General features: G+C 39.9%; 1 protein-coding gene across 1 annotated transcript in view; it reads left to right on the top strand.

Moving 5' to 3' along the window:
- PPP6C (protein phosphatase 6 catalytic subunit) overlaps positions 1–15,273 on the top strand; it is a 36,923-nt gene that overhangs the window by 5,967 nt on the left and 15,683 nt on the right. The window lies entirely within an intron of this gene.

The raw sequence follows: 15,273 nt of genomic DNA, 5'->3' as shown, positions 1-15,273 counted from the left end.
ACACAGGGAATTATGTAATTCCATTGTAACCACTTACGGATTAATGGTTAATGTAGTCTTTTTGGAACTCACTTATGTTTAGTCTGCGCTCTCTCTGAGTTTTTCGTGTAGGGCTGCCTGCTCTGCAGACTCGTACCTCATCGGAACTGCCTCCCTAAAGCTTCAAAGAATTCTCCCTTGCTTTTTTCTGAGATTTGGTGAACAGCCTTTCGCACCTCCTCAGCCTCTATCTGATTTTGTAGATTCTCATCATATATGGTAGTCTTTATCCTTATGGATTTGGAGCCTGTTAGTCTTGTCACTCATCTTATTGCCTGTCTTATCAATAATCTTGTTTACCTGAGTTGTTTGGCTTTGTACTGTATCTTTCTTCGGGTACTGCAGGGAAAACCGAACGTAGTCCTGCAGTTAGGGACACACCATGGCTTTGTATAGGGCCAGAGGAGTGTTTTCAAGACCCTTTCTGATAATGCCTGGCTTACTAATGGATATTATGCCTTTTTGAGTACTAAGTCTACGAAATATGGTGTATATTTTACATTTATGGCACATCCCAGTTTGGAACAGCCACATTTCAGGTGCTCAATAGCTACATGTGGCCATAGGTGTCGCATGGGACAGTGCGTGCCTCTGACTCCCCAGCCCCTTTCCTAGAATTTCAGAGCTGAGAGAGAATCAGGGTTCTTCTAGTTCTGTACCCTTCTCATTTTGCCAACAGGGAAAGTGAGTTTTGTAGAGTTTATGATCTGCCTGAGGATGTCCAGCTGATCAGTGAATTAGGTTTGAAGGGCTCTCTGTGCAGATCTCTTTCTGATATAGGAGCCTTTTTAGGATGGCAAAGAGCATGCTTTTTTAGGTACATCTTCCACTTTGTCACCTTTCTTTTTGCCTTCCATTCTGAGTACATTGGATGGATCTCTTCTGACAACATGCCATGTACTTCCCTGCTTCTTTGCTTCTGCTCAGACTGTTTCTTTCATCTACTTCTTTAATACTTACATAGCACACACATTAAATCATTTAATACTCTATGAGTTGGGTACTAATATTTGCCCCATTTTATAGATAGGTAGCTGACTAACTTTCCAAAGTCATACAGCTAAGTAAGTAAGTGGAAGAGCTGGTATTCAAACCTAGGTAGTCTGGCTCCAGAGTTCATGTCCATAACTATCATTTATGCTTCCTCTATCCGTATCCCTTGTGAGCTCTAGCTTGGATGCCACTTTCTCCACACAGGGCTCTTGGATTTCGCAATCAGAATTATTAGCAATGATTAGAATTTGCCTAGGTACTTAGAGTTGCCAGAGCGCCTTCATGTTCATGCTATCATTTACACAGTCTTTGTGATGGCAGAACAGATATCAGAGCCAGGACTTGATGAGGTTTAAGTGATTTTTGCCACAAGGACTCAGAGTACATACTTGAATTTATTTGCTCTTAAAAATTCCCTTTCAGGGGCTGGCCCCGTGGCCAAGTGGTTAAGTTCGCGTACTCTGCTGCAGGCGGCCCAGGGTTTTGTAGGTTCGAATCCTGGGCGCAGACATGGCACTGCTCATTGAGCCACGCTGAGGCGACGTCCCACATACCACAACTAGAAGGACCCACAACTAAGAATATACAACTGTGTGCCTGGGGGCTTTGGGGAGAAAAAGGAAAAGAATAAAAATCTTTAAAAACAAAAAAAATTCCCTTTCTTTTCTATATTGACCTTTGCCCCTTGGCACTTTCTGCTCGATTTTACCACTTAGCGTATAGCGTTCTGTCTTGTATGACAACAAATATGTCTGTCTCCACCATTAGACTGTAAGCTTCTCGAGGGCAGGATCATCTCTTGTTGATTTATTTATTTATTATTATTATTATTTAAAATTTTTTTTATTTTTTCCTTTTTCTCCCAAAGCCCCCTGGTACATAGTTGTGTATTGTATTTTTAGTTGTGGGTCCTTCTAGTTGTGGCATATGGGATGCCACCTCAGCATGGCTTGATGAGCGGTGCCGTGTCCGCGCCCAGGATTCGAACTGGTGAAACCCTGGGCCGCCAAAGCAGAGTGCACAAGCTTAACCACTCGGCCACGGGGCCGGCCCCTATTTATTTATTTTTTTAATAATTAAAAAAAAAATTCTTCTTCCCAAAGTCCCCCAGTACATAGTTGTATATTCTAGTTGTAGATCCTTCTGGTTGTGCTATGTGGGATGCTGCCTCAGGATGGCTTGATAAGCGGTGCCGTGTCCATGCCCAGGATCCGAACTGGCGAAACCCTGGGTCACTGAAGCGGAGCACACGAACCCAACCACTGGGCCATGGGGCCAGTCCCTCTTGTTTATTTTTGTATTCTCCACAGTCTTAGAACACTGCTTGTATGTGATAGGCAGTTAAAGTTTGTTGAATCAAATGGTATACTGCTTTACAACAAACATTTCTTTTTTTGTTCTGAGGAAGATTTGCCCTGAGTTAACATCTGTTGCCAATCTTCCTCTTTCTTTCTTTCTTTTTAATTTTTATTCTTTTTTTCCCTTTTTCTCCCCAAATGCCCCCGGCACATAGTTGCATATTTTTAGTTGTGGGTCCTTCTAGTTGTGGCATGTGGGATGCTTCCTCAGCATGGCCTGATGAGCGGTGCCACGTCTGCGCCCAGGATTTGAACCAGCGAAACCCAGGGCCACCGAAGCAGAGCGCGCAAACTTAACCACTCAGCCATGGGGCTGGCCCCTCGTTTTTTTTTTTTTTTTGGGCTGAGGAAGGTGAGCCCTGAGCTAACATCTGTGCCAGTCTTCCTCTATTTTGTATGTGGGTCACCACTACAGTCTGGCGGACGAGTGGTGTAGGTCTGTGCCTAGGATCTGAACCTGTGAACCTGGGCTACCGAAGCTGAGCATGCTGAATTTAACCACTACGCCACAGGGCTGGCCCCAACAAACATTTCTTTAAATGTTTCCTTGTGTCAAGTGCTGTTCACTGTGGGTGATAGAGAAGAGTCCGATACTTCTCTTTGCCTTTGAGGATCTCTCCATATAGTAAGGGAGCTAGAAAGGTAAACAAATTGCATGGTGTGGTAGGTGCTAAAATAGAGGGCTCTTGGGATATTGGGGAACATAGAAGAAGCACAATCTAACTCTGGAGCCAGAGATGGTTTCACAAAGGAGGAACAATGAGAGGATGAGCAGTTTGTTCAGGTCGACAAAGCGGGAAGGCAAGAATGTGCAAGGAGAATAAATACCATGTGTGATGGTATAGCTTAATCTGAAAGAATGTGGCTGGTTCAGGGAACTTGACGTAGTTTGGTATGCCTGGAGGTGGTGGTGGGAAGCCAGGCAGAGGCCAAATCATGGAAGACTAGGCTGATAAACTTGGATTTTTATCTTTTAGGTGGTACATGGATAAACACTTTGAAATGTTTTTGTATTTTAGAGGGAAACAAATCATACTGTGCTTTGTGATATTGCTGAAAATGTGACTAACTAGAAAGAAAAGTAGATTCAAAGAGAATGAGTACAGGGATACATCGTTCTGTGTGGTAGGAATATGACAAAATAATGGAGAGTATATCTGAATGGAGTTTGGGAAACACTGCCATAGACAGAGGAGTGCCCTTGAGAGATTTTTAAGGAGGACAGTGACAATAGGTTTTATAAATATTATTCTGGCAGTATTGTGGACCATGGATTGAAATGGGACAAACATGTCATAGAAGCAATAGGCCAGGTGACATGAGAGCTTGAAGTAAGGCCATGACAAGTGATTGTGGTTTTTAAGAGGAAATGAAGAAGGTAGAATAGGGCCTGTTGACAGATTGTGTTTAGGTTATGGGAGGGAGGGAAGAGTTCAGTGTAATCTCTTAGTTTCTGATGGATTACTTAGTAAATACTATAGCTAGACTAAGGAATGCAAGGGAGTTTGGTTTGGGCTGTACTGAGTTTGAGATGCTGTCAAATCAAGACATTGAGGTAGAGATGTTTAGAAGACTGTTGGATGCAGAGGTTGGTTAGCTAGCAAACAATTATTGATTGCCAAGTTTGCTACAGACACCATTCTAATAGTGTAACTCAGGAGAAAGGTCTAGACCGGTGGTTCTTGACTAGGGGTGATTTTGCTCCCGAGAAGATATTTGGCAATGTCTGGAGACATTTTTGATTGTTGCAGCTCTGGGGTTGCTATGGGTATCTAGTGGGTAGAGGCCGGAGATGTTGTTAAACATCCTATAATGCACAGGACAGCAGCACCCCACAACAAAGAATTATCAGTAGTGCTGTGGTTGAGAAACTGGCTTGGAAGATGCAGATATTTCCTTCTGGATTGTAAGGGTATGAATATCATTGTCATCTTGGATGCCCACTTCCCATTCTCAGTGATTTGTATTATAGTAGAGACTTTGTGCAAAGGCTCTGTAAAATATAATTTTAGATAGATTTTTGTTTCTTAAGATAAGGGTATTTTATAAATACCAGTATGTAAAAGGAAATAGTATGTTTTAGATAGCAAGATCAGCTAGACAAAGAATTATAAAAATTGAATATCCAGTGTGTTTGAGGGGCAAGAGGAAACAGGGAGACAGGAGCGGAGAATAGAATGGAACCATGAACAAGTATTTTGAGGAAAAGGTAGAGAACAGAAGTAGGACCTCCTGAGAATGGAGGTCATCAAGCATTAGGAATTAATTGGGCATTGTGGGGAGAGATGGGTGTAGGTTGCCCTACATTTGAGATAAGATTGACACTCTTGCCTTGGTGACTGTTTTGGAGCAGTAAGAGAAACCATGCTTCCTCCAAACCCAGCAGCAGAGCAAAGCTGTGAAGGGCTCTGGAGGAGCCTCGCTCTCCAGTGGCAAGGCTGGGCTCTGTGAGGCCACTGGCTGTAGCTGGCTGATTATTTATATAGAATTTGTAGAGATTTCATAGACTTCTTATTTTTGTGTGTGCTCGATATGAATTTGTAAGCTACTGCTGAACTGGATAGATGAGAGGCAACGGCTTTGGCTTAGAGACTCAGCGCCCTAAATCCTTCGTTGGCACTACAGAAGTGGCAGTTACAGGAGGCAGCTGTTATTTTCCTCAAGTTAGCATGCCTGGCCTGGGGTTGAAGATGCTGCCTAAGTAGTTTTTGCGTGTGTTCTCTGAACACTCACTGGCCTTTGAGACTGGCAGGGTTTCACAGTGATGTTCTTTAGTGTCTTGTCTCCTGTTACTTTCAGATGAGCACTGGGGGTGTGGGCCAGTTACTAGGGGTGACTTGCAGTTCAGCAGGCATTATGAGCTAGGAGAGCCAGTGATATGTGGGTGCAAATTCTGGCACCTTCAAATATGGGAATCATGGAGTCCCTCTGGAATCTGTGCTGTGATTAGTTTCAGAATATTAATTAAATGATAATCCACTTTGCTCCAAAAAGGATATAGAGTGATTTGCAAAGATTCCTTCAATATAGCAAGATAAAGTACATTCAGAATAAGTAAGAAAAATGAGACAGAGAAAATAAAGATAGGAAACCAAGATGGAGCCACCAGTAACAGTGAGAGTAGTATACAAAATAAAAGCTCTGATGAGGACCAGGTTACTTCTTTGAGATTAGGTCTTAAGCTTTCTAGGAACCTACAGAAAGATGGAAACTAATCAATTAAAAAATTTAGAGTCTACAAGGTGATAAAAACAAGCTTCTCAGGGAAGTCACGTCTATCCCTGATAAAGGGAGCAGAGAGACATTCTTCCCCTGGGTCCTCCTTGAAGGCAGCTGTTTAACCACAGCATCCTATACACCTTGTTTATAGTCTACACTGTGACAAGCTCTCTAGAGGACTCTTTCCTATAATGTCCCTTACTACCGGTTGATGGCATGACATTAAAGTGCAATTTGGGAAAAAGCAGTTGAGAAAGGAGGACAGTATAATGCAGGGTGAGTACAGGCCTCTCTAGAGGACAGTTTGGCTTAATTTAGGGTGGAGTTTATAGTAGGTTGGTTTTTTGGGTAATATTTTAATATTTGATCTTTAAAGAGGTCTACACAGTGGAGCACTGAAGTTTACAAGTAACCAACAGTTTCCTGAGAGTGGGCAAGTAGAGAGATTAATGTTGTGGGAAATAGACAACTTTTCTCTCCCAGAGACGTATTGTGGAAAGAAGATTGGGAGATGAGCTTCTGAGGCGCCTTGTGTCAGAGGATGTGTTAAGGGGAAACATCCAAGTTGTGTTCATGGTATGGGCTCTGACCTTCACTGATAGAAGTTAGGCCTGTTCTTAAAAGATGTGAAATCTGAAAGGAGTGTGGACAGGACAAGTGTCTGACAACACGCAGGCTTCATGGCGGCAAACAGAAAACTCTGCCCACTCTTGTACAAATGACAGCAAAGCACTTCTGCAAGTACCTTGGTGGAATTCTCTTTGAGGAGATTTGGTGAGTATACCTGAACCAATACTGCAGATATTAATTGAGCAAGGCATTATACCTAAGAAAGTTGGGTAAGGTCCTGAGATAAGTACCTTAAAACATCACTATACTGTTTTATTTTGAAAATTGTATAGTATCAGAAAAAAAAATTTTTCAAAGTATTAATTCCTGCTCTATGAAGCTAACCTAAAAAGAGTAGTGCTTTTTATTCTGGCAAGATGAGGAGAAGGGAGGTAGTAATGAAAGACTATAAAATATTACAGGCCAAACATGGCATATTTGTTCTTTGGGAATACCCTTAAGCTAGATGGAAATGAGTTAGGGTAAAAAAAAAAGATGCAAAATAGTAGATTATAAACTTTTGGAACTAATTACTATAAAAATAAATTATATATCACAGATCTAATGGATTATAATAAAAATAAATGCTGTACAACACTGATCTTTTGAAATTGACTGGAATGAACAACTGTCTCTATCCATAGGAGTGGATTTGGGTGGTTGTGGTAAAGGTGGTAATTATTATTTTTTTAATAAGATATATATTATTTATTTTTTAAAAAAATAACAGCTTTATTGAGATAAAATTCACATATCATAAAGTTCACTTTTAAAGTATACAATTCAGTGAGTTTTAATATATTCATGGAATTGTGCAGCCGTCACCATAATCAATGTTAGAACATTTTCACTACCCCAAAGAGAAACTCTATCCCTGTTAGCAGTAACTCCCCATTTCCCCCCACCCTAAACCCCAACCCTAAGCCACAACTAATCTACTTTCTATCTCTATGGATTTGCCCATTTTTGTTATTTCATATAAATTGAATCATATGTGGCCTTTTGTTACTGGCTTATTTCACTTAGCGTAATGTTTTTAAGGTTCATCGATATTTTAACATATATCAGCACTTCATTCCTTTCTTTGGCTGAATAATATTCCATTATATGGATGTAGCACATTTTTGTTTATTCATTCATCTGTTGATGGACACTTGGGTTGTTTCCACCTTTTGGCTTGTAATGCCACTGTGAACATTGGTGCACTGTATCTGTTCGAGTCCCTGCTTTTGATTCTTTTGGGTATATACCCAGAAGTGGAGTTGCTGGGTTATATGGTTATTCTGTGTTTAGCATTTAAGGAACTACCAAACTGTTTTCCACAGTGGCTGCACCATTTTATATTCCTACCAGCAATATATGAAGGTTCCAATTTCTCTACGTCCTCATGAACACTTCTTATTTTCTGTTTTTAAAAAATTATAGCCATCCTAGTATATGTGAAGTGGTCTCCCATTGTGGTTTTGATTTCCATTTATTTCCCTAGTGACTAATGGTATTGAGCATCTTTTCATGTGCTTATTAGCCATTTGTATATCTTCTTGGAGACAATGTCTATTCAAGTCCTTTCCCCATTTTTTAATTGGGTCGTTTGTCATTTTGTTGTTGAGTTGTAGTAGTTCTTTATATATTCTGGACGTTAAACCCCTATCAGATATATGATTTCGAAGTATTTTCTCCCATTCTGCAGATTGTCTTTTCACTTTCTTGATAATGTCCTTTGATGAACACAAGTTTTTAATTTTGTTGAAGTCAAGCTTATTTATTTTTTCTTTTATTGCTCAAGCTTTTGGTATATCCAAGACTCCACTGCCAAATCCAGGGTCAGGAAGATTTACCCCTATGTTTTCCTCTAAGAGTTTTGTAGTTTTAGCTCTTATATTTAGGTCGTTAATCGTTTTAATTCTTGTATATACTGTGAGGGGTCCAAGTTAATTCTTTTGCATTTGGAAATCTAGTTGTCCCAACACCATCTTTTGGAAAGACTGTTTTTTCTGGTAATACATTTTTAATGTTTTTTTGTATAGGTTATACAGTTATATGGTTCCAAACTTAAAAAGTTTGAAGGCTATAAATGTTAAGTCTTCCTTCCACTCCTGCCCCCAGCCACCCAGTGCTCTTCCTCATATTGGTAGCCAGTGTTATGTTTCTTATGGATGCTTCCAGAAACAGCAGTTTAGGCCTATACAAATAAAAATAAGCAAGTGTGTAGATGTACGTGTGTGCATGTGTATATGTTTTTTTTCCTTTAATACAAGAGGTAGCGTATACATTATTCTGCATCTTGCATTTTTTTCAATTAAGGCTGTTTTCTAGTTTCAAAATGACATTTATTAAGTTTTTTTAAAAAAAGAAATGCAGTAACAGCAAAATATGAAGAACACTCTACCAATACCTCAGTATTTCCTTCCACCAAGAATAAAATTTTTTACACTTTTTTTAAAAAGTAAAAGAAATAAACAAAGATGAAAGTGGAATTCCTTTTGTTTGACATCTCCAGCAACTGCTATTATGGGTTTGATGTATAGTCTTATAGGTCGTATTTTATAATTCGGCATACACTTGTATGTGGTAGATTGAGTGTATGACTCTGTGTGTGTGTGTAAAAGCTCTGCAGAGCACTTTGCATGCGCTATCTTGTTTAATCCTCAGAATATCCTCAGGCTGGTAGCTCTGTTTTGTGCATGAGGAAACTGAGGCCCAGAGAGATCAACTAACTTGCTCAGGGTTGCACAGCTAAGTAAGAGACAATAAGCTAAGTAATAGGTAGTAAGAGGTGGAGCTGATATGTGCTGTCTCATCTCTTTAACTTCAAAGGCTGTGCTCTGAAGCTCTGAACTATGCCTTGGATTTCCTTGATATACCACTTTTCTGCTCTAGAGTATAAGATATTCTGGGATTGGTACTTGTTTATTTAGGAATAAAGGAGTATGTATTCCCTTTCAGTCCTACTCTGTTTCTTAAGATTTGACCTTCCAGTAGCATTGAACACAGTTGATCACTCCTTTTGAAACATTTCCTTCACTGGACCTCCAGAATACCCATACTCCCATGGTTTCCTTTGTTCCTCACTAAGCAGTTTCTTGCTGCTTCCTCCTTTTCCCCCTAACTTCTAAGGGGAGTCTTAAGGCTCATTTCTTTCTTTTTTTTTTTTTAATTGAGTTCATAATAGTTTACGTCAATGTGAAATTTCAGTTCTACATTATTTCTTGACTGTCACCACATAAGTGCTCCCCTTCACCCCCTTCTGCCCACCCCCAAACCCCCTTCCCTTGGTAACCACTGAACTGTTTTCTTTGTCCATGTGTTTGTTTATGTTCCACATATTAGTAAAATCATCTGGTGTTTGTCTTTCTCAGTCTGGCTTATTTCACTTAGCATAATTCCCTCCAGGTCCTTCCATGTTACTGCAAATGGGATGAATTTGTCTTTTTTTATGGCTGAACAGTATTCCATTGTGTATGTATGTGCGTGTGTATGTGTGTGTGTGTGTATATACACACCCCCCCCCCCCACATCTTCTTTATCCAATCATCAGTCGATGGGCACTTGGATTGTTTCCATGTCTTAGCTATTGTGAATAGTGCTGCAATGAACATAGGGGTGCAGATGCTATTTTGGATTGTTGGTTTCAGATTGTTTGGGTAGATACCCAGTAGTGGGATAGCTGGATCATATGGTAGTTCTAGTTTTAGTTTTTTGAGGCTCATTTCTTGAACTTTTCCTTTTCTCTATTTGTAAGCAACCACTTTACTTATTGCTTCTAGTCTCATGACTCGAAATATGTATATCCTGACAGTCTCCAAATTGCTCTTTCTGGCCTGGATCCTTTTCCTGAAATTCAAGACTCATTTGGTCAACTGTTTCCAGAACATCTTAGGCACTTGGAAGTCTGATAGGCATCTAAGACTCAATGTGTCAAAATCAAACTCTCACAGCTAATTTGTGGAAACAACCTAAATTCCAGCAACTGATGAATGGGTAAACAAAAAGCGGTAAATACATACAATGGAATATTATTCAATTATAAAAAAGAACAAAGTAGTTACACGTGTTACAGTATGGATGAACCTTAAAAACATTATGTTAAGTGAAAGAATCCAGTCACAAAAGGCCACATATCAGATGTCCAAAATGGAGAAATCTGTAGAGACAGAAAGTAGATTAGTGGTTGCCTAAGGCCGTAGGGTAGGGTTGTGGGAAATGGAGAGTGACTGCTAAATGGTACAGAATTTCTTTTTGGGGTGATGAAAATGTTCTCAAATTGATTATGGTGGTGGTTGTCCACAGAATATACTGAAAACCATTAAATTTTACACTTTAAAGGGGTGAATTTTATGGTATGTGAATTATAACTCAATGGAGTTGTTAAAAAAAACCATCAAATTCCTGCTTCCCCATCCCTCAAACCAAACCCAAACAAAACAATCTCATGAAAAAAAATAATTGATAAGCTGGACTTCATTAAAATTAAAAACTTTTGCTTTGCAAAAGACAGTGTCAAGAGAATGAGGAGACAAGCCACAGACTGGGAGAAAATGTTTGCAAAAGATATATATGATTGGGGCTGGCCCCGTGGCCGAGTGGTTAAGTTCGCGCGCTCCGCAGCAGGCGGCCCAGTGTTTCGTTGGTTCGAATCCTGGGCGTGGATACAGCACTGCTCATCAAGCCACGCTGAGGCAGCGTCCCACATGCCACAACTAGAAGGACCAACAACAAAGAATATACAACTATGTACTGGGGGGCTTTGGGGAGGAAAAGGAAAAAAATAAAATCTTAAAAAAAAAAAAAAAAAAAAAAAAAAGATATATATGATAAAGGACTTTTATCCAAAATACACAAAGAACTCTTTTTTTGCAGGGGAAGATTCACCCTAAGCTAAAATCTGTCACCAATCTTCCCCCACCCCGACCCCCCTGAAAGCCCCAGTATGTAGTAGTTGCATATAGTTGTAAGTTCTTCTGGTTCTTCTATGTGAGCTGCTGCCACAGCATGGCTACTGACAGGCAAGTGGTGTGGTTCCGTGCCTGGGAACCAAACCTGGGCCACTGAAGCAGGGCATGCTTAGGCCGTCAGGGCTGGCTCACAAAGAACTCTTAAAACTCAACAACAAGAAAACAACAACCCCATTAAAAAATGGGCCAAGGACCTGAACAGACACCTTGCCAAAGAAGATATACAGTTGACAAGCATATGAAAAGGTACTCCATATCATATGTCATTAGGGAAATGCAAATTAAAAGAACAATGTAATGCCACCTTACGCCTATTAGAATGGCCAGAAACCAGAACATTGACAACACCAAATGTTGACAAAGTTGTAGGGCAACAGGGACTCTGATTCATTGCTGATAGAATTGCAAAATAGCACAGCCACTTTGGAAGACCATTTCTTACCAGACTAAAGGCAGTTTCCTGCCAAACTAAGCATACTCGTGCCGTACAATCTAGCAGTCATGCTCCTTGCTATTTACCCAAATGAATTGAAAACTTAGGGCCACCCAAAACCCATACACAGATGTTTATGGCAGTGTTATTCAAAATTGCCAAATTTGGAAGCAACCAAAATGTCCTTCAGTAGGCAAATGGATAAATAAACTGGTACATTGGGACAATGGAATATTATTCAGTGGTGAAAAGAAATAGTCTAGCCATGAAAAAACATGAAGGAACCTTAAATGCAGTTTACTACGAGAAAGAAGCTAACCTGAAAAGACCACGTACGTATGATTCCAACTATATGACATTCTGGAAAAGGCAGATGTGGTGACAGTAAAAAGATCATTGGTTTCCAGGAATTGAGGGGAGAGAGAGAGATGAATAGATGTAGCATGGAGTATTTTTAGGGCAGAGAAACTATTCTGTATGATACTACAATTCTGGATGCATGTCATTATACGTTTGTCAAAACCCATAGAATGTACACCAAGAGTGACCCCCAGCGTAAACCGTGGACTCTAGGTAATAATGATGTGTCAGTGTAGGTTCATCAGTTGTAGCAAATATACCATTCTAATGTGGGATGTTGATATACAGGAGGCTGTGTGTGTTTGTGAGCAGGGGATATATGGGAACTCTTTGTACCTTGTGCTCAGTTTTACTGTTAACCTAAAACTGCTCTGAAAAATGAAGTCTATTTAAAAGGAAAAAAAAAGCTACAATAGAAGAAAATCTTTCCTTGGAGTCTTAACTATCTGAGAAATGACTGTTTCCATCCTTCAGTTACTGAAGCCAAAAACCTTAAGTCATCCTTGATTCTTTTCTTTTAATATTCTGTATCCACTTGTTCCCAAATCTGATGGATGCTACATTCAGTAAACATCTGGAATCTGTTCCCTTGTGACCACTACTTTTATGACTCTGGTCCAAGCCAGTATTAACTTTTACCTAGATGGTTGAGGAAGCCTCGTCAGTGGTCTCCCTACTTCTGCCTTTGCCTCTTCTCTACCCTAACTTCCCCATTGTCCATTTTCAACATAGCAGACATCAGATCCTATCACTCCTCTGCTCAGGACCCTCTAATGACTTCCCATTAAAAACCTAGGTCTTTACGTTCACCCCCAAGGACCAATTCTGTGGTGCTCTCCTATTTCTCTCCTCATTCAGTCTACTCCAACCACACCAGCCCTTGATGGTGTTTGTCAAACAGCCAGCATGCTTCCACCTCTTGGCATTTTGTACTTACTGTTCTCTCTGCCTGCAATGCTGTTCCCGCATAACCTTACCTTTTTCAGATTTTTGCTCAAAAGTCACTATCAGTAAGGCTTCCATGCTCACCCTATTTGAAATATCAGTGCCTACCTCCTAACTTTACCACTCTTTTTATTCCTGTTCCAGCGCTTCATTTTTCTCCATACCTCTTATCACTATCTGAAAAATTAGTATATATCTATTATTTATTTGTTTATTGTCTGTATCTCTCCCCATTAGAGAGTAAGCCCCTGAGAGCAGAGCATTTAGTCTGTTTGGTCATTACTGTTTGTTTACTTTGTGTCTGGAACGATACCCGCTTCCATATTAGGCTCTCATAAATACTGGTTTCATTGAACAACTAAATATTAAAGATAGTGTAGTGGAAAGAGGTAGGAAACCTGGCTTCCAGATCTGTCCCTAAGATTAAGTAGTTTTGTAATCTGAATGCTTGTGAATCTCAGTCTTATCATCCGGGTCAAGCAAGAGATTTGGCGTACGTGGTTTTTAATGCAAACCGGAATTTTACATCTGAAGGAACCCTAGAGAGCATCTTTCATTATAAAGTTAAGGCTCTGAGCTCGGAAACGTTGTTTCACTCACCTGTATCTGTTCCTTTTATGAATAATGGATGAATTATGTGGCAAGCCTAAGGATCGTTTGTCGAAGCAACTGAGGGTTTGGGGAAATTCAACACAAGGAGGAGCTAGCTACTCAGGGACTGAAGGCCAGAAGGACTCTAGGCCAAAAGGAAGATCTTGTCTTTGAGATGCTGTTTGAAGGTCAGGAACTTAGTTGAGGAATTAGAACAGGCTATTTTATTTAGAAATTTCTAAACATCCCTATTTCCCCTCGTTTTCTTTTGGGGGCCTTTTTGCCTCCTGTGACCCCCCCGCCCCCACTGTGAGTTCTCTCCTATGCTTGCCTCTGTGTAAAGTGTTGTAGCTGCAACTGTTGAAGTCTCTCTCTCTCATATATTTAAGTAAATTGTAGCATTTAGATTCCTTAATTGATATTTAAAATCATTTCATTATGCTTGTGTGGTTTAATTTCTCCTTTCTTGGCAGACCTATCCTAAAATCCAGTGGGGCCTCTGGTTATAGTATAAGCTGGTCTCAGATGGGAGGAAGGTTCCCATCCAGTTCTCTATACGTAGTGGGACTATACACTTCCTTTTCTAGACAGCTCTTGTTAGGATCATTTTCCTTCTGTGAAATCTTTTGATTTGAGTGCTGTCAGAGGACAAATATTTCAAAAATGCAAACATTTAAAGTCATTTAAAAAAACTTAGTACTCCTCAATTTTAGATTTGCATTTTGTAATCAATTAATTAATTTTAGTTAACCTTTTTATTTTTAGATAATTGAGGATTTATATGCAGTTGTAAGAAATAATACCAAGAGGGGCCAGCCTGGTGGCATAGTGGTTGAGTTCATGCACTCCGCTTTGGCAGCCTAATTTGTGGGTTCAGATCCCAGGCATGGACCTACACACCACTCATCAAGCCTCACTCTGGCGGCATCCCACATGCAAAATAGAGGAAGATTGGCACAGGTGTTAGCTCAGCAACAATCTTCCTCACGAAAAAAAAAGAAAGAAAGAATACTGAGAAATCCCATGTGCTCTTCACCCAGTTTTTCCCATTAGTAACAAATTGTAGAACTAAGTTACAAATACCACAACAGAATATTGACATCAGTACAATCCACAGATTGTACCTTTTCGGATTTCTCCAGTTTTACTTATACTTATTTGTGTGTGTGAGAGTGTGTATGTATTTAGTTCTGTGCAATTTTATTACATCTGTAGTCTCATGGATCCAAAACCGCATTCAAGACACAGACAGTTCCATCACCACAAGGATTCCTCATGTTGTCCTTTTATAACCACACCTACTTCCCTCCTGCTGCCTCTAACTCCTGGACCCCTGGCAACCACTAATCTGGTCTCCATGTCTATAGATTTGTCATTTCAGGCATGCTATATAAATGGAATCATACAGCATGTAGGGGATAGGTTTTTTATCACTCAGCATAAATCCCGTAAGATTCATCCAGGTTTTTGTGTGTCAATAGTTTGTTTCTTTTTATTTATGGCTGAATAATGTTTTCTAGTGTGGATGTACCACAGTTTGTTTAGCTGTTCACTTATTGAAGGACATCTGATTTATTTCCAGTTTTTGGCTATCGTGAATTAAGCTTCTATGGACATTTCTGTACAGATTTTTTTTTTTTAAAGATTGGCTCCTGAGCTAACAACTGTTGCCAATCTTCTTTTTTTTTTCTTCTCCCCAAAACCCCTCAGTTACAGTTGTATATTCTAGTTGTGAGTGCCTCTGGTTGTGTCTGTACAGATTTTTATGTGA

This window comes from Equus przewalskii, chromosome 26 (genome assembly GCF_037783145.1).
Source record: "Equus przewalskii isolate Varuska chromosome 26, EquPr2, whole genome shotgun sequence".
Taxonomy (NCBI): domain Eukaryota; kingdom Metazoa; phylum Chordata; class Mammalia; order Perissodactyla; family Equidae; genus Equus; species Equus przewalskii.
This window is presented reverse-complemented; position numbering and strand designations above follow the sequence as displayed.